General features: G+C 45.7%; 1 pseudogene; it reads left to right on the plus strand.

Annotated features, from left to right (window-relative positions):
* The first annotated feature begins 3,228 nt into the window (after positions 1-3,228).
* On the plus strand, positions 3,229-23,486 carry LOC115082372 (annotated as a pseudogene).
* Positions 23,487-23,930: the final 444 nt, after the last annotated feature.

Genomic DNA, 23,930 nt, shown 5'->3' on the forward strand with positions numbered 1-23,930 from the left:
GTAGGAAATTACAGCCCAACCACAAGATATGGATGGGGTAAGTGCAAAATATGCTAATGAACACAGGCAGTTTGTAGTGAAGCTGACTACTGTGTGTCTGTTCTCAGAAGGCTTTTTTTTTTTCTCCATTATAATGCAAAAGAGTTGGTTAATAATGACTTCTAATGAAAACTCAAACTGAGTGTCATGGTAATGAGGTAGCAAAACAAGGCACCCCTCACCTTTGTGCTAAGGTCATGAGTAAGGTTATATTCAATATGCAAGAATGTTTGCTTTGGTGGGTTTGGAGAGGGATTATAAAGTTAGTTATCGGAGATTATTTTAGATAAAAGATGTAGGCAAAACACAAACAATACAGTCAAACATTAAACTCAAGACCAGACACTAAAGTTTAAAGGGCTTAACATTTGTCTAACTTCCATCAGCAATGGGTGATTATATATTACAAATTATCAATCAGTATTTACACTTTTGATGTAGCACTAAGGCCATAGTTTGCATTTCTGTCTATTACTAGCGGTAAAGGTCTGTTATTTATGAAAAGAACAAAGTAAAGTCACATGCTGAACTGTCTTTAGCTATACCTGTCTACACACTTATTAATTTATTTACAAATTCTTGTATACCGCCGAAGTAGAACATCCATGCCAGATAATGTACAGAATACAAGAATAATACTAAAATACATACAATAAAACAATAAAATCATCCAAACAAAACAAAAATCATACAAGCATAGTTAAATCATAAAGAAAACGCCATTTGAAAATAGCCTTTAGTTCCTTACGAATAGAGTTTGTAGTCTGGCATTGTGCGAAGCTGAGCCGCAAATCATTGCAGAGTGCAGACCCTGCCACTGAGAGAGCCTGAGGGCGGGTAGACGCCAAGAGTACATTTTTTTATACGAGAGAACCCAAGAAGGCATTTATTTGCAGAACACAAAGACAGAGAGCCCTCCTTCTGAAGGGCTTTTAAAAATTAAGCGACCATTTTAAACTGAATTTGCCGAATCCTAGCCACTCAATGTCAATTCTGTAACATGGGTATAATTTCCTCCCTGACTTGACAGGCTGTAATTAACTGTGCTGCTGCATTTTGCAATAATTGTAGGGCACATAGCATATATTTAGGTAAGGCCATATATAAAGAGTTACAGAAATCAATGGTAGATAGACTAAATGCTTTTCTGTCCTGTGCTAGCAGCTTCCTTCTGCTCTTTTGGAGCTTTTAATTCAATTGGAACTGCAGCTGCATGAGCCTTCCTGCACATCTACCTGAAATTTTTTCATCCACATAGCCCTGCTAGGGCTAAATTGTAAGAGAATTTCCCAGTATTACCCCCTCCTCTCAATGCCACACCAACACACTCCTCCTTGACCAAATCATCCCTTCTGGAGACAAGGGGGTTCTTCCTCAATGTAATACAGCACAATGGCAGCACCATGCACAAGTATTTTCAAAACTCACAAGTGGACTGTGCTGATCAATGGAATGTCAGCGGAGCCGGCTGCAGCATTTGAAAATGCTCGCTTGAGGCACCAACATTGGTTGAAATATTTATCAGAGCTCAGCCTCGGACAGGTCCAGCTGAATAAAGCCCTGAGCCCAGCCACTGCGGCAAGGCCGGTTCCCCAGCTGAGAGGGGCAGACTGTGATTCTCTATGAAGCCCAGCACTAATTCTCAGTCAGCAGGTGTCGCTGTTGCCCAATGGGCTGTGACTCCCTTCTGCAGGGACCGCAAAGGCTGCCTCTTCGAGCCCTGCAATCATCTGGGTAAATAAGGTATTTTACTGGAAGGCTGGGTAAGGGGGAGGAGGTTGTGGTGGTCTGCAATGCCATGGACTGAAAATCAAAAACTGCTCCCCCTTGGTAGCTTCAATAGAGAGGGCAGAGCAGGGAAGTGATCCAAGCATGTGGAAGAGGGAAAATCACAAACTGAGAAGTAAGCTGAGCCTGCCAGTGAAGGGAAGCCCAATATTCGAAGGAGGGGGTGAGGGGTGGGGAGCAGTAAAGAGGTGGGTGAACCAACCCTGCAGAAGAGGGTAGCTGGCTAAGGAAGGGGTCTGCAGGAGCCTGCTGGGGAGTGAACGGATCGGAATGGGAGCAGAGAAGGACAAAAGGAAATGGCTAAGGGGATGTAGGAAGTGGAGTAGACAGAGCAGTATTAAGCCAAAATATACTCATGCAGGATAGGGGAGAATTAAAAAAGTGCAGAGGGAGTAAGGCAGGGAGGGGGGGAGAAGATAAGATGGGGAGAGATTAGGAGAATGTGAGAGAAGGTGGGGGTGGTGGGAAGCTGGGGGACAGACTGTGGTGTGGATGGGCTGAGGGCAGAGGGAGAGACTTGTGGGAATGATCCGGGGTTGGAGAGAAGAATGACGAGGGAATCTGAGAGCTTCCCTAGCTTTTCTATTGGCCCCAGGAGTCTCCCCTGTGTCCTCATTACCTGCTTCTCTCTGGACATTTAAATACAGGCAGTCACACTCATGACCCACTATGTTTTGTTTTGTTTTTGCTGGTGATATAATCTGTGTTCAGCTCGGCATACCCAATCATCTTCACCCAGTGGGCTCCTATGCTTTGCAACAACAGACAGCGTAGGTGCATAGTTCTATTTGACAGATGATTAAAAGACAGAAAAGGTAAGATTTTTCTTAGCAACCTGCACAAGCGATATTGTGCTCTCTCTGCAAGATGGTCTATAACCTTTAGACTCCCAGCTTGCAAAGCAGAATACAATCTCCAGCAATCAAACAATGTTGGGTGTGAGCAGTCAGCAGACTCAAGGGCAAAGCAGTATAGCAGGAGCATCAGGAAGGCCACAGAAAATCTCATGAAAACCCATCAGAAACGTATGCAGCACGATTGTTGCAGAAATGTCAAAAAGGCAAAGAACAGATAGCAGCACAAAGCAAGGAATGCATGTTAGAGCAAGCTGGCGATTCTGGGAAATAAAGGCAAAATAGCCACGAGTTGGGTAACATGCCGTTTGTAAGGTTGTATATTTACTAATATCCCACACATTTCTGCTAATTTAGTTCACTGAATTAAGAGAGGGATTTTGTATCCTGTCATGCAGACTGAAGACCCCAGGCTGCATCTAAAAAGGAAAAAAAGTGTTGTATTTCTTGGAAGGGATACTTTCTAATCTGGAATCCTGTGACCTTTAGCTCTGCCTGCATCCACACCTGTTCCTTGCAGCAACCAATGGCAGAGAGCGGAGATGGTATATTAAGCTCCTTCCTCCCATGGACTGGTTTACCACTTTGGAGTCTAGACAGTGATAAGGGCTGTGAGCTGTGAGACCATTCCCTCCCCAAGCAGACTCGGGCAACATGCTGCGGGTGAGGTGTGTGAGAGGAGGCAGCCGGGGAGCTGAAGCAGTGCATTACATGGATCCTGGTTTGTATCTGCATCCTTCTGTGCTTTTCTTCTTGGCTGTCTCTTTCTTGGATGCTGGCCACTGCCGGGGCTGCTGCACTCTTCCCTTGTCTACCAACTTTTGGATTGGCACTGCTCGGCAAAGCCCGTATACACAGCAGAAAAACCCAAAACAATCATTCGATTCTTTTCTTTTTGATTTCGAATCTGAGAAATACAGGCTTAGAGATCCCCCTGCAGTGTAGTACAAACATTGCAGCACGTAAAAAGCACCCGGGTAGGATGCCCTCGTCTGCTCACTTCATAGCAAATAAAAGATTGCTAGAAGGAATTAAAAGGTATCAGCAGCAGAAACTGCTTCCTCCTCTTAGTAATTCATGGGAGTCCATTTTGCATCACTGCCTTAGTGGGATTAGCTGATTCTCTTGGCCTACTTTAGGACAAGCCCTTGGCTACTGGTTGTTGCATAGCCCCAGGGCTCACATCTGCCAATCCTGATTTTGACCCTTGTCAGCCTTAGTAATATTAACTTCTTGGGTCAGGGTGGAACACATTTATCACTGGCACCCCAGATTGCAACCTAGGCAACAAGGCACCTTCTCTGTTTAGTGCCCCTTGAGAAAACCAAATAAATACAGGAGCAGCTCTTTCCCAAGAAGCAAAGCAGAGTTTGATTAGTTCTCCAGTCTGGCAAAATCATCACCAAGTTGTTGACCAGTGTAAAGGCAGCACTGAGATTTAAGAGTTTCTATGCATCCCTGAAACTGCAACCTGAAACAATAGGTTTGGATTTCGAGAGCAGAGATGACCCAAGCATGCCACCCCCACCAGCGCTGCCCAAAGCTTTGCTTTCTGCATAGTCCTCAGGCTTCCAGCTGCTGTACTGGAAAGAGCGGCTCGTTGCCTGAGGAATGAATGAGGAGCTTGGCTCAGTGGCTGCCTGCAGTCCGCATGAGCCCGTGTGTTCAGCTATCACGGAGCTTCCGTTCCCTCTCTGCAAAGGTAAGGCAATGTTTCAGTGGGAACATGTGCAAAAGGCTGGATTACAATATGCAATGTTAGCGATGTGCAGCAGTTTATTCGTTTTGTTTCAATCAGAGCACACAAGATATTTAGTGAACACTAAACAATTAACATAATGAAAACAGTAACATTTTTAAGGTATTGACATGAAACAACAAAATACGTATTTTTTGGCTGCATAACCCAATGCAGTATTAGTCTAATTTGAAAATAAAATGCTTGTGCCTTATCACTGAGCACAGAAGGGAGGCCAGGATAATTAATAAAATCAGTTCGGTGTAAAACTCTGATTACCACAGAGAATGATGCAGTGTAGAGTCCTAGAGAAAACTGACATCTTTGTAGGTAGGGATACTTATAGAGCGCCAACAAAAGAGGTATTGTATTGTATAGTATTTATTTATTTATTTATAGTACATAAATGGAAGAAAAGGTTGCAAGATCTTGGAAGCTCATATACACAACACCTTTATGTTGGTCCTGGGAAAAGCGTTCTCAATTTTCATGGGCTCTTAGACCAATAACATGGGTATCATTTAGGCCTTTTGGATGGATAGAAGGCAGGTCAACACAAAACCGAGTAACTTGCTCTGTATGCACAGGAGCTTGTGGGGCAGATGTAATCTGTATTCCTGCACAAACTCAGATAAAGCTAGTTTTTGTACACACAGGCTCATTCAGAATTCTTTCCAGAGGTACAAAGCGGGAGGAAACAGAATGAAATCTAGCAAGTCATGAAACCCCCATGTCCGTGAATTTTAAAAAGTAATAATTTCTTAATGAGTCAGATTCTTGGTTAAGCACAGCTCTTTTCTCACACCCTTTAGTAAAATATGTTTATCAACTTCTTAAGTGTATTCCATCTTTCTCTAGTAGATGGTAAATTCCATTTTTCTTAATTAGCTATCAAAAAGGTTCACGGGATGGGTGCAGCGAACTTTCCAAAGCACCCAGGCAGCGGCAGCTTCTCAGACAACCTGCTCCGCTGATGATAAAGTTACTGACCCGGTTACTAAGGACCACCCTGTCTGCTCCTACAACGAATGGGACCCACTGGAGGAAGTGATTGTAGGGAGAGCGGAAAATGCCTACGTTCCACCCTTCTCTGTGGAAGTTAAGGTACAGTTGCACTACCATTTTCCACTGATTGTCCTTTGATGTGAAGATGCAGTTCTCTCGGTGGGGGACTGGTGGGCTTAGCCTCTGGTTGCCGATCTCTTCATTGAATTGCACTTTTGTTTCTGTTGGGGTGGGTAGAAATGCATTGATGGTTTGTTATTCTGAGGTGATGAATGAATGTTGTAAGACAGGGATGTCCCACTCTATAGGGGGGGGGGGGGTGCATAGAAAAAATGTTCTGTTTTGTTTTTCCCCATCTATATTGGGTTTTTGTGTTCATTTCATATTCAGCGGGTGTTTATAATTTTACAATGCACATACTTTGGTAGAATTGGTAAATTAGGGAGTGTTAAAATAATATAGATGTCACAAACAATATTCTAGTCTTTTTTTTTTTGTCATTTTGGATAGGGGGATGACCCAGGAAACATTGGTGTTTTGATGTCACTTTGAAATGACAGCATGCTCCTACAGCTCTGGTCCTTGAGGACCACAAACCGGTCTGGTTTTCAGGGTGCCCACAACGAGCATTTGAGAGATGGACATGCTTGGTCCAAGAACCATGTTAATTTGCATATGTTGCATCATCCTGAAAACCAGACCTGTGGGCATGGAATTGTCCATTCTTCCTGGGAAGAATGGAGGGACTCATTTAGAACCCATTTGTTCAGTGCTAAGCCTGAAATTGAATTTACAAGTCTGCACTAAGGCGGTTAGCACTGCAAATGAGACTTGCTTTAGAAGAGGCTGAACGTAGTGACCAGAATGCGTGCTTTCAGGAGTTGTCATGGTTTTAATATGGCGATCAAGGCAGATCAAGCCTCCACGTTTTGTGCTCCAAACTTACAGTTGCTGAAAAGAAGTGGCATATTTTGTCCTAGAAACGTAATGGAAGAAAAAGTCCATATGGCCTGTCTAATCTGCCCATCCACATCAACTAATTCAGTTTTGGAATCCTTACATGTTTAAAAAAAAGACTCAACTTTGAGAGCCCTTTTTATTTTTCAAAATGTGAGGGTTGCCATTGGAACGGCTCTGCAGGTTTTCTATCTAGTTAGAGATTGATGGGACAGTGTAATTTTCCCAACAGCCTCTGTTCTGCATGACTGAGTCTGGTTGCTGAGATACTATTTATAGTGCTGGCATTGGACCCATCTCTTTTTAAATAGTTCCTGAACAGCACTTCCTAAAACTACAATGCCTCCTCTTTGTAACTATCTTCTGTGCTAATTTTAGCACCTCTGTGATCGGGTGGTTTGGCACCTGAAGCTGTAAGTCAGTCCCAGAGAGTATGACCAGACCACCTTACCAACTTCCCACAGGTCAACTGTGCCATCCGCCTGATCCTTACTAATCTGCCTTTGTAAGAGTGCAATGGAGCAATTGAGTGCCCACAAGTGGCCATGAGCAACTTCCATTCTGTACAAACCCCCAACCCCTTGTGATTTAACCCACAGAAACCTGCAGCTTGCTAGTGATTAGACTGCACAGGCACCGCACAGGGGGCGCAGAGCACAGGTAATCTTTTCAGAGTAGTGTCTGTGAGGAGAAGTCTAATCTTTTCAGATATGATACCTTTAGTACATTTGAGGTGAGTTGTGTCTGTGAGGATAAATCTAACTGCCCTGCTTGAGTCAGAACCATCTACTGAGCCATTTCGCCCATTCTGCATGGGAGAAAAACATAGCAAATCAGGCCCATAGTCAAGGTAGTGTAAAGGAGAAGTTAAATACTCCATGTATCATGTACTTGAGCAAACTTTTTATTTTTATAGGAGTAGGCATGGGAAAAGATTTTGTTTTGTCTCGTTACCCTATTTTGGCTTTATAATGTTTATATTTAGTTTTCCCATAGATATATCATTTTGTTTCCATACAGCATGAGCTATATTTTGAAAATGCACCTACTTTGCTAAATTGTAGGGATAGCACACCCTAAAAAAGAATATTTCATTAGGTTTTTGGTGTTTCAAACACAAAACCATATAACAAATGTCGGTGATGTTTTCATGTCATTTTAAAACCTACTGCAGGTCCTCCATGTCAGGTATACAAAAGTGGTTTGTTTGAATGGATGCATGACTTGTTGGTTTGAAGAGTATCATGAGGCGGAAAAGGAGGTAGATGCTTTATATTATAATGCGTACAACTTTTTTTTTTAGGAACAGAGTGGAGGCTTTTGGCTCTGGGCAGTCCGAAATATGATCGCCTCAGAGGGAAGGGAATATTGGACACATGTTATCAGGGGTTCACTATTTGCTGACTGCGGGAATGGCACGAAACAGCTGCCATGCGGGCTTGCGGGGGGGGGGAGGAGGGAGGACAGTAGGTTACAGCTTACTGTACACACGTAGCACGTAGTATGGGGTTGGGCTGGGACACGCCTGCTGCATGCGAGCAGCGGAATTCCCCCAGCTGTCTTTCTGCGTTCAGTGCTCTTACAGTGCCAGGCCTGCTGAGAGGAAAGGAGACCTTCCAATTATGGAACATGCACAGGAAATATGCGAAATAGATTTAGAAAGGCAAACGTTTTTGCCAGATGAACTGAAATTTCATATGAGTGACATGCAAGGTTTGGGTTTTTTTAACAGTTGATGAAAGGCTGTTGAGAAGTCCCTAAGATGTTTTCCTGACAATAGAAAGAAGTCTGTTTTGACAGGAAATTAAGAAGCACATTTGGCTTTTTTCATCCCTTTTCTCCTTTTTTTACCTGCCCAGTATCAGATTATCCATGGTGTAGGTTTTGGTATCTTTAACATAAAAAGCAACAGACCAGCTCTCTGAAGGCATTTATTGTATTGTATTTTTGCTTTATTGAAATCCGCTTTGTGCTACATTATAGAAAGGCAGAGAATCAAAGATAAATATTCAACTGGGAGGAATTTAGGATTAGGAATGAGCCCAAACCTAGAAAGCATGCTCTGAAAGTCATTGTTCTTCTAGGTAACTTTGTTTTAAAAATCTGAACCTTTATAATCAGGTTGGCGTGTTCCCTGAGCCTGATCTGAATGGGGCCTTGGGAATAATAAGTTTAGAGGGGTAGATCTTTAAAAATACGCCCGTGCGTACTTTTGTTCACGCAAACCGGCGCGGCCCCCCGAAGACCCACCACGCCCCCAGACCCGCCTCGGACCACCCCCTGACCCGGGCACCCCAGGACACGCCCCCGGTCTTCGGACATGCCCCTGGATGCGCCCCTCCCGTCCCTTTTACGAAGCCCCGGGACTTACGCGCGTCCCGGGGCTTTACGCGCGCCACGGCCTATGCAAAATAGGTTCGCCGGCGCGCGAGTGCCCTGCGAGCGTAAATCTGGAGGGCTTTTAAAATCTACCCCATAGTGTATTGCAGTATTTCCCGACCAGTGCGCTTTCAGACCTGACCAGGTATGCCATGGAAAAGTCACCATTACCTAATGCTCAGATCCAGGTCAGCACCTGGGCTGTGCTCCCAGCACCTCACAGCAACAAGAGACACCAGCGGTGACTCTTAAGCAGGTAGGAGCTCCTTTCTGATCACCTGTGTAATCACGCCTGCCTCCTCTTCCTAGCAATAGCATGAGCCCCAGTAATTAATGGGCAGTATGCAGGGCATGCAGCATCTCCTCCTCTTTCCTCTCCTGAGCTGCCTCCTTTGGAGTCCTTCCATCCTCTGTCCTAGCCCCAGGCTGACAGAGATAGGGAAAGCGTGCAATAAGGACTGGATGTGACTTACTGAGGGGTCGATGCATTATCAAGTGCGAAAAAAAACCATGCATCCAAACTGGGCGCACATTTTTCCAACACACACAAACCCCCTCTCCTGAGCACCCGATGCAATAGGCAAACGAGTTGCCGTGCTAAAAAGGACACACTAGGGATAGATTGTGCATCCCTAGCGTGTCCATGGCATTGGGCACCCAGGACCTGTGGCTATACACCGGTTAGGGAAATGAGGCTCAATTAACGAGCGTCCATTTTCCTAACCCGCGCACAGCCACAAGTTAGGAAAACGGACTTTCATAATTTTTTTTCATGCTGCTTCCTGTGTTTCTTCCTACTTAGTACTTCCTTATCGTCATTGCCTGCTCCTTGGAAACTGGTGTGCTACACTACATTTTCGGCAATGAGGTGTGCCTTGGGGTTGAAAAGGTTGGGAATCATTGGTGTAATAGATATCTCGTCAATTAAATGTTTATCTACTTTCAAACAGGTCAATACAGTACAGTGCGCTCTGACGGAGCGCACTGTCAGCCTGCTCTGGACGCGTGTTTTCCCTTACCCCTTATTCAATAAGGGGAGGAAAACACGCGGCCCACCCGCGGCACCTAATAGCGCCCTCAACATGCAAATGCATGTTGAGGGCGCTATTAGGTATGCGCGCGGGATACAGTAAGTAAAATGTGCAGCCAAGCCGCACATTTTACTCTAAGAAATTAGCGCCGACCCAAAGTGCACAGAAAAGCAGTAAAAGTGCACAGAAAAGCAGTAAAAACTGCTTTTCTGTGCACCCTCCGACTTAATATCAAAGCGATATTAAGTCGGAGGTCCCCAAAAGTAAAAAAAAGTAAAAATAAATAAATAAATAAATTTGAATTCGGCCCGCGGCTGTCGGGCCGAAAACCGGACGCTCAATTTTGCCGGCGTCCGGTTTCCGAGCCCGTGGCTGTCAGCGGGCTCGAGAACCGACGCCGGCAAAATTGAGCGTCGGCTGTCAAACCCGCTGACAGCCGCCGCTCCTGACAAAAAGGAGGCGCTAGGGACGCGCTAGTGTCCCTAGCGCCTCCTTTTCCCCGTTTTTCCCGCGTCACCTCATTTAAATACTGAATCGCCCGCACCGGCGAGGGGCCGGTGCGCGCGTCGGGAGAGCGGGCGTTCGTCCGCTCTCCCGCGGTCTTACAGTATGACCTGAAAGTTTGTTTGGGGGAGAGAAGGGAATTAAGGGACTGATACACTCACAAATGATTTTTTTTACCTTTAAATAGTAAACTTTAAAGAACAAATAATAAATTTGATATCATAAACCTTTTAAAGTGAAGCATTGCATTTGGATGCCTTCTGTTGGGACTGTTGGTAGACAGGAGATTGGAATATTTCTAATTTGTTACCCTAGAGTTTGCACAGTAACACCCTGAGACACAATCACAATCGTTCCACCTCGTGCGCTAAAGATGAATCGGGAAAGCCAGTGCTCTAATGGAGGTTTATAACTTCACGTTGAGGAATAGCATGGGAATAGCAATGGCAAGAAGAAAGGGTTCGGGAGCAAGGATTCGTTTTACGGCCATAAGGGCTCCCACTTGACTGGCAAAGGGTGGGGCACCACTATGGTGCATGCTGACCCTTTAAAATAACGTAGGATTAGTCAAAGTTGTGATTTTCATTTGATGTCCTAAAGGTCAAAGTGGGTGCATTTTTTTTATCCATTATATTGCGTACCATTGACCCATCCTTTTCTCTCGTAGGCAAACACATATGAAAAGTATTGGCCATTTTATCAGAAATATGGAGGTCAAAGTTTCCCCAAGGAACATGTAAAAAAGGCAGTTGCTGAAATTGAGGAAATGTGTAATATTTTGAAAATGGAAGGCGTAACTGTTAGGAGACCTGAACTGATTGACTGGTCAATGAGATACACAACACCTGATTTTGAGTCTTCAGGTAAGCGGTTGTGACACAAGGGAAGATGTTTAAATCTAGTTTGACTCCTGACCTTCTGGGTCATAACCTGGCTTCCCTTTTATATAAATTGGGTCTTTATTTTTCCCACTTCAGCCAGTACCTGTGGATGGTTTTCTTTTGTCTTTTGTTTCCTTATCAGAATTCCCTGTGCTTTCAGTTCACATTACTAGGGCACGATGACGCAACGTACTCTGAACTTTGAGTTCAACTAATAAACTTTGGGTCTTTTCTAGTCAGCTAAGTAGCAAAGTTCAGGGTAAATAATGCCCTAAGAGGTCCAATCACTTTGCAAAGAAGGTGTAAACTGGCTGAGGAGTGAAATCAGTGCAGCTCCGGGCACAAAAACAGCTCCATTTGTGAAATCATTATTAAAGTATATGAAAAGGCAAAACAGGAATGCATTTAGATTAAAGAAGAAATAATTGTTTCCTTTTAAACCAAATTGTTACTTTATTGGCTCACAGAAAGTCTGAAGTTCATAGACTCCAAGACATTTTTTCTTAAATGAGAATTAGAATATTTGTATTATTATTACTATTGACTACAAAACAACCTCTAGAATTAAAGCTAAATGTAAGCAAGTTCTTATTCCATGAAGGCTTGAAAAAAAAAAAAAATCACAAGCCCACAATAAGGAATACATTGGCGTACATATATTCATATTAAATATGCTTTGCAAAAAATAAAAAAGTTAAAAACCCAAACAGGTGATGAGCACCGTGGGTTAGAGCACTAACTGGGATAGCCGTGGGGTGAAGGAATACGGGTGTTCTGTCCTCAGTGTCTTCTGGCTCTCTACTACCTAGTAGAATGGCTTTAATACATCTCCCTTCCTCAAAATCTTCATTAACAAAGAAACAATCGATATTAATGCCATTAAAGCTGCGTGAAAGAGCTGCTTCGGTTTGAGTATAGAGGACCGCCAGAAGGGAAAAGAATCATTCATGGAAAAAATATCTGATCGCCGGCAGCCTGTCAGCGCCAGAGCTTTTCCTGTATGAACTGCACATGAGTTGCAAGGGTGGGCAGGGGGCAGAGCGGGCATCCCCCCCCAAAGAATCTGAGAGTCTGACAGCTGCCCGCCAAGTGTTCAGATTCCAGGCTTTCACGCCTGAATCCGTCCCGCATTCACCAAACTCGGGCTCGAACCAGCAGCCACCAATAAAGGTTTATAACAAAACGTTGACTCTGACAGATTGTGTGGCTTGTAGGTGGGATGGAAACGTCTTGTTACAAATCGTAATCAGTTTTCAGCGGTTTAAGCCCCTTTTTTTTTTTTTTTTTTTTTTGGAACCAGGTTTGTATGCTGCCATGCCGAGGGATATTCTGCTGGTGGTTGGGAATGAAATCATCGAGGCTCCGATGGCTTGGCGTGCTCGATTCTTCGAGTACAGAGCTTACCGGCCTCTGATAAAAGAGTACTTTCGCCGCGGGGCGAAGTGGACAACCGGCCTAAGCCCACCATGTCCAATGAGCTCTATGATCAGGTACCTGCTTTTTAAACGTGTGCAACATTTTTCTAGCTTCTAAGCAGTATCCCAGTGCAATCAGGGTATGAAAACAAAAAAATTGTGCGGCCACATCTGGCATGGAAAGTCTGATTGCCAGGTATTTTGGTGCCTGATCTACACGACAGATGCCAGACGGGAGAAGGTAGAGTGTTGTTAAAACATACCCACTTAGAGCTGATATACACTGAGGCACGAAAACCAAGCGACTTGCCAGTAATCTCACAGAGCAGAGGCTCAGCTATAATAGTTTTTTGTGCCAGTGTTTCCCCTGTTGAAAGTAATGGATGTTTACCTTGATAAATATGGTGCAGTTTTTGCACTGGCTCACAAATGTAATAATTCAGCTGGCCCCCACTACTGTTAGATTAGTATTTGTACTCATGTTTCTCCTGCCTCATACTTCTCTGCTTAAAACCACACCTCCTTCCCACCCATTCTGGCTTGTTGGTATAATGAACTTGCCAGCAGGAGATAACTACTTTGAATCTACCTAAAATTAAAAAAAAAATTAAGATACCTCCAAGTTTGGAGGACTTTTATTTCATTTTTTTAAGTCAAATCAATTAACAGAATATGGCCAGAGAAAATACATGTTAGAAATGATTTCATTCCTCTCTCATCGCTTCTCTTTGAAGTGTTTTTACTCCGTTTTGTAGGGCAGTTCCAGTCGCTGTCTTAGTCCTGGAAAAAAACTTCAGATGTGAAGACAAGGACTTTGACGTCTGAAAAGCTCATGCTTTACAGCATCTTTTTTTGTTAGTCCTTTCGGCGCACAAAAATCGCCACTTACACCGTGGTCGAGCCCTCCGCGCGCTGTGCGCATTTTCAGTAGGGGCCCGGCCAGCGTGTAACTGGCAATATGTGCACAAGGGGCGGGCCCTAAAAGAAAATGGTGAAAGGTAGGTTAGGTTCAGGGGCTGGGGAGGAGAGGAACAGGAAAGGAAGGTTAGGCAGAGGGTGTTAGGGAAGTCCCTTCCCTTAATTGTGTCGCTGTGCGAAATTTGCAAAAATTCACCCCCTTTGCGCGCGCGGATTATAAAATCCAGTGCGCATGTGCGCACGGCCAACGGATTTTATCACATGCATGAGTTAAACCTGCTTAGGGCATTCCAATATTCTGAGCTGATCTGTGAATGAGGACAGACTAACACGACCTGGAGTGTTTGCGTAGTACCAAGGGGCGCATAAATAATACAGCAACGTTTCCTGTGAAGAAGAATCAATCCAAGCGCTCTGCTCGAATAGCATCTCATCAATCCAGGAACATAAAAGGGGAAATAAAAGCTGTAGAATTCAAAACTCATTTAATTCAATCAATACAAATAATCTACAGGATTTCCCAACCAGATGTCTTCTTTTGGCTGTGGCATTTCCTGCCTTGCACCCCAGCAGTCTAAAGACTTGAACTACTGCACTAACCGTACTACTAAAAACAAAAAAAAAAGACCAAACCCACAAACCGGGCTGTTCCACGTTGGTTGGCCACGGTTTTCCATAACTCCGCCGCCACTTGTATTCTCTCTAGGACTACCCAATCCGTACCGTGGAAGACCGCCATAAACTAGCGCCCAGGGGAAATTCGTCACCACTGAATTTGAGCCCTGTTTTGATGTGCTGTGCTGACTTCATGAGAGCTGGGAGAGACATCTTTGCCCAGAGAAGCCAGGTAGGAAAAAAAAAAGCCATGCTTCTCTCTAAAGCAGCTTTGTGGGATGTATTTGACAATCATGTTATCCAAACTAAGCCAAAGGTGCCGTTCCGTGTCAATGATCTGCTCGTTTTTTATAACAGACCAATATAATTTTGTTGTGTATAATTCTGTGGGCTTGGCTCACAGAAAGGTGTTAGTAATGTGAATTGCAATTTGCAACATGAGATGCTGCTTCCTATGAACATTTGACTATTCCGTATTAATTCTTGTCTTATTTTGTTTTCTTTTTACAGGTTACTAACTACCTGGGCATTGAGTGGATGCGCAGACATTTAGCTCCAGATTATAGAATTCATATCATCTCCTTTTAAAGACCCTAACCCAATGCACATTGATGCCACCCTTCATATTATCTGGGCCAGGCCTTGTGCTATCCAATCCGGACCGTCCTTGTCATCAGGTATAACGTAAATCATTGAAAATCCGCCACCTTCAAGGCAACTTAATGGCCCAGACAAAACAGGCCAATACAGTAAAGTGAGGCCGTGGTTACCCCGCTCCTCAACCCGCTTTCTACTCACTTTCGGCCGCGTAGCCCTTCCTGCGATACACTATCCCCTTTAACCCATCCTCACCGCCTCTTTAAATCATCGGGTAACCCCTTCCGCACGCGGCATGTATATCAGATGTAAAACCGTCTTCGAATTAGCTATTTCCCTCCCATACCAGTAATACGCGCCCCAACTATCGCCTTTTTAACCTGGAGTTTAGCCGCGTGTTTAACCTGCTAATTTACCGCCTACCCCTACCCCTGTGTTAGAGCAGGGGTAAGAGTAGACAGCAAACTTTCCCCAAAAAGAAAACCTAAAATCCCCTCCTCTCGAAGCTACTCGACATGTTATCAACTTACTTTTTGTTGCTTTCAGCCCCTTCAACCTTCTCTGCCGTCCTCCGGAGGGGGCAGCCAGCGGCGAAAGCGGCTTGCAGCGGCCCCCCCTGGTCCCGGTTCTCCTGGCTCTTGACGATGTTCCCGCAGGTACTCCAGCTCAACTTCTGGCTGACAGCTACCCCCCAAAAAAAACTGCTGAGTTACGGCCTTGGAAGCGAAGCGAACTTTCGTGGGCTTGAGCATCCAAATTAATGGGCGCTCAAATTGACGGGCGCTCAAGCCAATGAAAGCACAGGGACGGCCGTGATGTCACACCCGCCCGTTCCTGTGCTTTCATTGGCTTGAGCACCCATCAATTTGGACGCTCAAGCCAATGAAAGCACAGGGACAGGCGGGGCGTGACGTTCTTTTTTTTTCCCCTTGGCTGCACCCGCGCTCTTCTTTTAATTTCTGGCCGCTGGTGACGTGAGCGCTGGAGGCAGCCCGCTGTCTCCTTTTATTTCCTGCTGCCGCCTATCTGGGTCCAGTTGTGGGCCGTGGTCTCCTTTCCCTTTCTTTGGCTGGCACCGGCCTGGGCTACGGAAGGAACCCACAGTCTGTCACGTCACGGCTGTCCCTGTGCTTTCATTGGCTTGAGCGCCCGTCATTTGGACGCTCAAGCCAAGAAAGCACAGGGACGGTCGGGCGTGATGGCGCTCAAGCCCAGGAAAGTACACTTCGCTTCGGTTTCAAGGCCGTAACTCAGCAGTCTTGGGGTGGGAGGGGAGGGGGTAGCTGTCCAGCCAGAAGTCGAGCTGGAGTACCTGCTAGAACATCATCGAGAGCCAGAGAACCGGGACCAGGGGGGGGGGACAAACCTCGCTGCAAGCCGCTTTCGCCGCCGGCTGACCCCCCTCCGGAGGATGGCAGAGAGGGACAGCAGGAAGGCTGAAAGGGCTGAAAAACAACAAAAGGTAAGTTGGCACATGTCGAGCTGCTTCGGGAGGAGAGGATTTAGGTTTTTAGGTTTTCATGGGTTAAAGTTGGGATCCACTTCCTGGTGCCTGTCATTTCAAATGTCATTTGAAATTACAGGTACCAGCGCACCCAGGATATTGTATAGGCGCTGTATTAAGCGCCTATACAGTAAAATGGTTGCGCGGGCCTAACACTTCCCCTAACGCTTCGCAGACGCGGCATGCATTTGCAAGCAATTTAAATAGAGTATCGAGCGGTATGTGATCAGAACAGTGCGTGGGGCAAACGAGGGTGCGCCCGGCACTGCCGCACTCTTTCTAACGCGTCCTTACTGTATTGACCCATTAGTTAGCTCCTAGGTTGCAGTTAACTTTGGTGGCAATAGCTGGCTGCGTTAAGCCTCTGTCTCTACTTAGCATTAATAACTAATTAGCTAACTTAATTATATATTTTTAAATTTGTGGAAACAGCAATGCAGGTCGTTCTAGCAGAGTACATAGTGATTTTATTTTGTTTGGGGAGTTTATCTTTTTATTTTTCAGTTTTAGCACACACTAAAATGGAAAATGAAATAAATTTGTGTAAGTTTTGTTTTGCTTTGAAATTACCTGAAATCAAGCAGTGCTTCATGGCCTCATGTCCCTGAACAGGCGCTTAGTAACCCGCCCAGTACGTGGCTGTTATCATTTATGCTAGTGCCAGTTAGAGCACCACAGACCACTTGGTGCAGGGAACAGCAACATTTTGGGGGTAACATTGCCAGAAAACTGGCTTGTAAGATGTTGGTGTGTTGGCCCAACAAACTTGGGGCTGGAGGAAGGGAGTTAGGTTGAGGATTTATCCCACAGCCCCTCACCATCTTTCCCTGTCTGTGTCTGTCCCACAGCCTTTCTCCCTCACAGTGAAGGGGGAGGTCTACTTCCTAACCTTTCCTCTGTCGGCCTTTTTCCTTGCTCTGCGTGGACTAACATCTTCTTTAAAAAAGAGGCACTGAGAGAGGCTGGAGAAGGTTCTGGACATGCCCTCCTTCCTCTGCTTGCGCCTGTGGTATCCCAGGTCCTGGAAGTGGGGGGAGGGGAAGCATTGCATAGGGCAGCATGTACTGCTGACACGGGCAGGGCCAGGTCCACTCCAATGGTCTCCACTGATCTTGGACTCTGAGCAGTAGGGCCAAATGTTTTCATGTGTCACAGTCTAGCACCTGTGCAACACTGTATTGGGTAAACTTTTGTGAAAATGATTGCCTGCAGATAGTACACAAAATTCTGAATGATTGGAGAAGTGTGTACCTTGTTATACATTTCCCTCTTCTTTTCTCCTTTTCAATACCAGTAATAAGGAAAATAAAATCCACATTATTTTAATGGGCTGATTTCCAACCTTTAGAGCTGAGGCAGATCTCTGGCACAGAAGAGTTCTTGTACTGCAAAAAAAATTGAATTGCGCAATGCGATGGGCTGATTTGGCCCTTATGTATTATTCCAATCCTCTCCGTGCAGGAGGTCCGCACACATTCTTATGAGATTTTGATTAAGTGGGGGAGGCTGAATCAGGACTGAGCAGCAGAAGAGAGTCCCAGGAGCTCTTGAAAGATAATACACAGCCTTCGCCTTCACCCCTCCCCCCCCCTCCTCTTTCCTCTGTTTTCTCATGCATTGCATGCTTTATTTCTCTGTCTCACCTGCTGGGAAGGAGGCCTTGGTGTAACCTAAAGGCAGGGACTGAACTGATACTCCTCGGAGCACTGCACAGCACAGGGAAAATTTCCCCCTGGACATGGGGCATTGTAGGCCCAGCTTCCATTCAGAGCGTGTGCTCTGCTGGGCTGCAGATTTTGAGCAAAACATGGGTCTCCTTTAGAATTACGCTTGTAATCTACTGAAAAATCTGTGGAATATGTTTTAGGCGGGTCATATCAAATCATGTTTTGCTCAAATGTCTTTCAGATCGAATTGTTCAAGAAGGCAGGATGGACTGTAGTTACTCCTCCAACACCAGTGATGCCAGACGGTAATGTTTCCATGCACATCTGTATACTTCTATAATAAGTTCCTTCTGCCTCCTTACATATCCATGCACCTCTGTATGCCTCCATATATTTCCTTACACCTCTCTATCAGGTCGATCCAGTAAGGCCGCGGTAGAAACAGTGCGGCAGTGTCAGGCGCACCCTTCCTCTCCGCACCCACAGTTCTCTTCACTAACTCCCCCGATACTCTCCTCTAATCGCATGCAAATGCATGCCGCGGCTTTAAAGCGGTAGGGAAGGGTTGTGGCCGCGTAACCCATTTTACTGTATAGGCGCTTAATACAGCGCCTATACAGTAACCAGGGTGCGACGGTACCTGTCATTTCAAATGTCATTTCAAATGTCATTTGGAATGACAGGAACCAGGAAGTGTAAAAAAACACGAAAAGTCTTTGTTGCTTCGTCGCTGTGTCTCTCCTCCCGGAGCAGGGCGCGAAAGCAGCCTTGCTCCGGGAGGAGGTGAGGCACAGCGGCGAAGACAGACGGGAGAGGAGAAAAAGCAGAGCCGAGCAAAGCGAAAGCGTGCAGCAAGCCGGCGAAATAGACCTGCGAGCAGAGGCAATAGCAGCGGTTCGGTAAGCCTGGCACCCTCCTTGATGTAGTACGTCCCGGATGCCCCCCCCTCCCCAGCGCGCCCGCCACTACCCCTTTCATCAGCTGCATCCACTGCGACCCGGCAGTCCCGTGAGGCCTACAAAAAAAAATAAATCCCCGGCTCCCGCGCCCCCACACTGGCCCGCCGACTCTACCCCCCCCCCCCCCTCCTCCCGATCGGGCAGGTAGGCGGCGGCGACGAAAACCAAAGCAATTTTTTTTTTTTTTCAAAAAGGCAACATCACACATTGCATAAAATAATTTCTCCAGCCTTAAAGCGACTTACTTTTGGGATCTGTCAAGTAAGTCGCAAAAGTACTTACTTTTCTGAAGCCATCACGATCGTAGCTCAAGACGAAGATGGCCGCCTGCACGGGGGAAAGCGTGCAATTGGCCGCTGAAGACGTGACGTCACGTCTTCAGCGGCCAATTGCATGCTTTCCCCGTGCAGGCGGCCATCTTCGTCTTCGTCCGGAGGAGCTAAGATCGTGTTCCTGATGGCTTCAGAAAAGTAAGTTACTTTTGCGACTTACTTTTGGGATCTTGACAGATCCCAAAAGTAAGTCGCTTTAAGGCTGGAGAAATTATTTTATGCAATGTGTGATGTCGCTTTTTGAAAAAAAAAAAATTGCTTTGGTTTTCGTCGCCGCCGCCTACCTGCCCGATCGGGAGGAGGAGGGGGGGGGGGGGGGTGGAGTCGGCGGGCCAGTGCGGGGGCGCGGGAGCCGGGGATTTTTTTTTTTTTGTAGGCCTCACGGGACTGCCGGGTCGCAGTGGATGCAGCTGATGAAAGGGGTAGTGGCGGGCGCGCTGGGGAGGGGGGGCATCCGGGACGTACTACATCAAGGAGGGTGCCAGGCTTACCGAACCGCTGCTATTGCCTCTGCTCGCAGGTCTATTTCGCCAGCTTGCTGCACGCTTTTGCTTTGCTCGGCTCTGCTTTTTCTCCTCTCCCGTCTGTCTTCGCCGCTGTGCCTCACCTCCTCCGGGTCGCAGTGGTAGCATGGCGCTGTGAGGGGGGCGAAAGGGTATATACCCATGAACGAATTTGAGTGGGAGCGCTCTGTGAAGCGGGACATGCCCGTGAGGGGCATAATGGGTGGATGCAGCTGATGAAAGGGGTAGTGGCGGGCACGCTGGGGAGGGGGGGGGGGGCATCCGGGACGTACTACATCAAGGAAGGTGCCAGGCTTATTGTTTTATTGTGTTTGAGTATCTTAAGCGGTGTCGATGGATTTGTTACACAGTCCTAACTCCTACTAGGGGGGAGGCGGTAAACTAACAGGTTAAGGCCGCGGCAAAACAGCTCGTTCCTAAGGAGATAATATCAGCGCCCGTTACAGTATCGGAGGGGAATAGCTAGTTCCTTCATTATACAGCTTTTTCGTTCATTTACATGCTGGGTGCGGAAAGGGTTAGGTGTTTATTTTAGGAAGCGCTAAGGACGCGTGAAACTGGAGACTGTATGGCTGGATGGCCTTACTCGTCTGTATTGTGCGCTCCCAGCACGTTACAGACGGGCAATCTTTAACTGCATGTTACTGGATCGACCTGATATATCTCTGTATGCCTTCAGACACTTCTGTGCGCTTCCTGTGAACCTCTGTATACCCCTGCACACCTCATTCTGCTTCGGTATACCAATCCTGTCTTTGTAAGGCGGAATCTCCTAAGTACAAGCAGGATTACAAAATGCTTGGTGTGACACTCCCTGTTTCTCTATTTAGATCATCCTCTGTGGATGTCCTCCAAATGGCTGTCCATGAATGTCCTAATGCTGGATGAAAAGCGTGTGATGGTGGATGCCAACGAGCTCTCAATTCAGAAAATGTTTGAGAAGTTAGGTGGGTGCTGCTTCGGGTTAAAAGGCTACTAGCAAGCAGCTGGAAATGCAGAGTCTGCTTCAGTTAAATGTTTGTGGTGTTTCTGGTTTTGTTTTTCGTGAATTTCTGTTTTTTGTTTTTTTTGTTTTCGGGTCTTAAATTTAATTTGTAAATAATGTGCATTAGTTGACAGACTTTGCCAAAAACAAACATTTTTGACACGAAACCAAAATGGGCTCATTCATCCTGTTTTTCATTTTCATTTCAATTGAATGCACATCCCTAGTTATTTACGGTTTAGGTTTTTTTTATGGATGTATTTGAATTTGTTAGCCATCTATTGAAAACAACCCTCTTCCGATGCAGCTCAAAGTGTGCGCCTTGTTTCACAACATTGCGTACTTTTAGTCACATTGAGAGTCAAACCATGTGGGCGTTTTTTTATGCACGCACTTTATCAAAATTTCCAACGAAAATCATGCAAGTGTTTTCCTATTGAAAAGGCAGGTAGAAGACCCCTGATAAACCTTCCCTGGTAATTTGCACCTGCTCATTTGCATGGGGGGCTGAGAGAGGAAACAGGAACCATGTAGTTTGGAAAGCTTTGGGGAAGATTTTAAAAGCCCTACGCGCATAGATCCAGCTGGATTTACGCGCGCAGGGGGTTTACGTGTGCCGAGCCTATTTTGCATAGGCCCGGCAACGCGCACAAGCCCCGGGGCTTGAAAAAAGGGACGTGGCCAGAGGCCTCCGTAGGGCCTGTAGGCCGGGGGATTGCCTGCTGGCACTTGGCCGGCAGGCGCAACTTGAAAAATAAAGGTCAGGGGGGGGTTGGCTGGGGGACGGGTTAGGTAGAGGAAGGGGAGGAGAAGGTGGGGGGGGGGGGGGTGGAAGGAAAGTTCCCTCCGAGGCTGCTCCGATTTCGGAGAGGCTTCGGAGGGAACAGGGAAAACCATCGGGGCTCCCCTAGGGCTCTGTGCACGCAAGGTGCACAAGTGTGCAGCCCCTTGCACGCGCCGACCCCGGATTTTATAACATGCGCGCGGCTGCACGTGCATGTTACAAAATCAGGCGTAGATTCTGCGCACCGGCTTGCGAGCACAAATCTACGCCCGTGCGTAGGTACTAAAATCTGGCCCTTTGTGTCTATTTGCTGTTTTCTCTCGCTGACCTGAAAATGCCTCAGAGGAACTCCCCTTTTTAATGGGACTGAAAGTGCCTGCGTTATGAACCCTGCTCGGAGGGTAATTCTCAGACAGCAAATTTACCCAGACCAATGACTTTTTACCTGCATAATTTGCTTCGGAAATTGTCCTCCCTGCCTGGAAAGGCTTCAGCCCTGATTCCATTTGCAGAGGTCTGAGATTATTTAACAAGTTTAAGGTTGTGCTTTTGGATCAAATATTTGGCTTAGCCTAGATTAGATACGGTCAGAGCGCTGCTGAACTGCGTACGCTATCGGCGGCTTCCTTTTGTGGATTTAGGGGGAACTTATTTCCTGCTCTGCCTGTACAATATTTTTAAACGCTCCGTCGCGTTGATCTTGCAAATCTTTTCGTTGCCTGTAGGTATTTCTACCGTCAAAGTGAATATTCGCCATGCAAATTCTTTGGGGGGAGGCTTCCACTGCTGGACCTGTGACGTGCGTCGCCGTGGCACCCTGCAGTCTTACTTTGACTAGGCGTGGCTGGAGTGAGCCGGGGAGACCCGACTTGTGCGGATGAAGCTTGGAGGAGAGCCAGCAGCTTTTACGCAGAACACACGGAGCAGCTGTTGCCTCAACGACCATCTTCTTGCTGTGATTTTGAACGTTTGGTTCTTACCCCCTCTATTCGTCTCAGGCAGGCTACGCAGTCTAGCTTAAAGTACTCTTAACGTCCTCAGTGAAGGTCCTGTGGCTGACGTTTTGAAAGACTCCCTTTTATCTTCCTGGAGTTGTTTCCAGCTTGGCTTCGGTTGACATTACGCAGTATTTCAGGGCTGTTTGTGGTTGAAAGGCCATAGTTTAATCATTTTAGATTCTCCATCTACCTCTGTCTAATGTTCTATCAAAAAGGTAGCTCAGATTGTTAGACCCTTGTTTAAATCAGGACTAATGTACTTATCATACTTACTTATCTTTCCATTTTATAAAACAAAACCAAATCTTCATATTGTTGCAAGGTGTTCCACATCTGTATATGACACTGTTTTTGTATTAGCAAAAAATCCTATGTTGGGATTTGTAAAGGAATATCTCCAAATTATTTCAGAATATTCTCTTGTCAAGGTTAGAACTTTATTTTCTTACTTTTTGTAAAGAATATTTGGTATCAAAAGGGAACATTTTCATAACTGCCTGTATAGTTTACATCACTAAGGGTTGGGGTGGGGGTTTTTTTTATCCATTTTATAATACATGCTGAAGATCTGCACTGTGGCCTCTGCAAAACTCGTCCTCACCTTGTGAAGCTGATATATCTTTCTTCAGAAACAGCACGCGTACTCTTTTTTTTTTTTGCGCACTGCATATGATTTACAGAAATATTTGTCAACTAAGCGACAGTGCAGGGTTCTAGTAGCCATAGTAGTCCTGGAGAAGACTGGAATGTTTTTAAGTTGTGAGATCTTTTTTTTTTAAAACAGATCCTGGAGTACAGGAGCTTTCAAGACTTCCCAGGAGAAGAAGCCTGGGAAGCCTCAAAATCTCATGTACATTATTTTTGTTGGTTCTTTTACTACCTTCAAAGATTCAGCTAAGCTGGAAATTCTTTTTTTTTTTTTATTATTTGTAAAGCTCATGTGTGTATTACTGTTGGATAGGGGGGGCATATTTTTTATGCTAATAAACTTTTCTTTTTTGCATTTAACACATGCTGAATGCAGCTTTATTATTCCAAAGACAATATAAGTGCAGGTTATCGCAGTCCTTTCCGTGCAAAGTTAGCTATCCTCGAGTCCTTTGATGTGCATCCTTGGGCTTATAACAAACACTCTCCTTCAGCCTGGGCAGGCAACTAGGCCCTGGCAACAGGCCCTGTCTGGGGCTAGGACTCGGAGCCCAGCTTAGGGCAGTTTATTAGTCTGGGAAGGCCAGTCAGGGCCACAAGAGGCCTGGTTTGTTTGTTTTTTTTCAGCGGTTTATTTAAATTTATTTTTTTTTTTGGGAGGGGGGTTCTTGTTTAATGTTTTTATTTTTGATTTGGCAAATGAAATGAACCAAAAAAGAAACATTAAATGAACTGAGTAAATATTTTATTTATTTACAAATGTATATCCTGCCTATCTAAAATACAAGGAGAGTTACAAACAAACATT

This window comes from Rhinatrema bivittatum, unplaced genomic scaffold (assembly GCF_901001135.1).
Source record: "Rhinatrema bivittatum unplaced genomic scaffold, aRhiBiv1.1, whole genome shotgun sequence".
In the NCBI taxonomy this organism is placed as follows: domain Eukaryota; kingdom Metazoa; phylum Chordata; class Amphibia; order Gymnophiona; family Rhinatrematidae; genus Rhinatrema; species Rhinatrema bivittatum.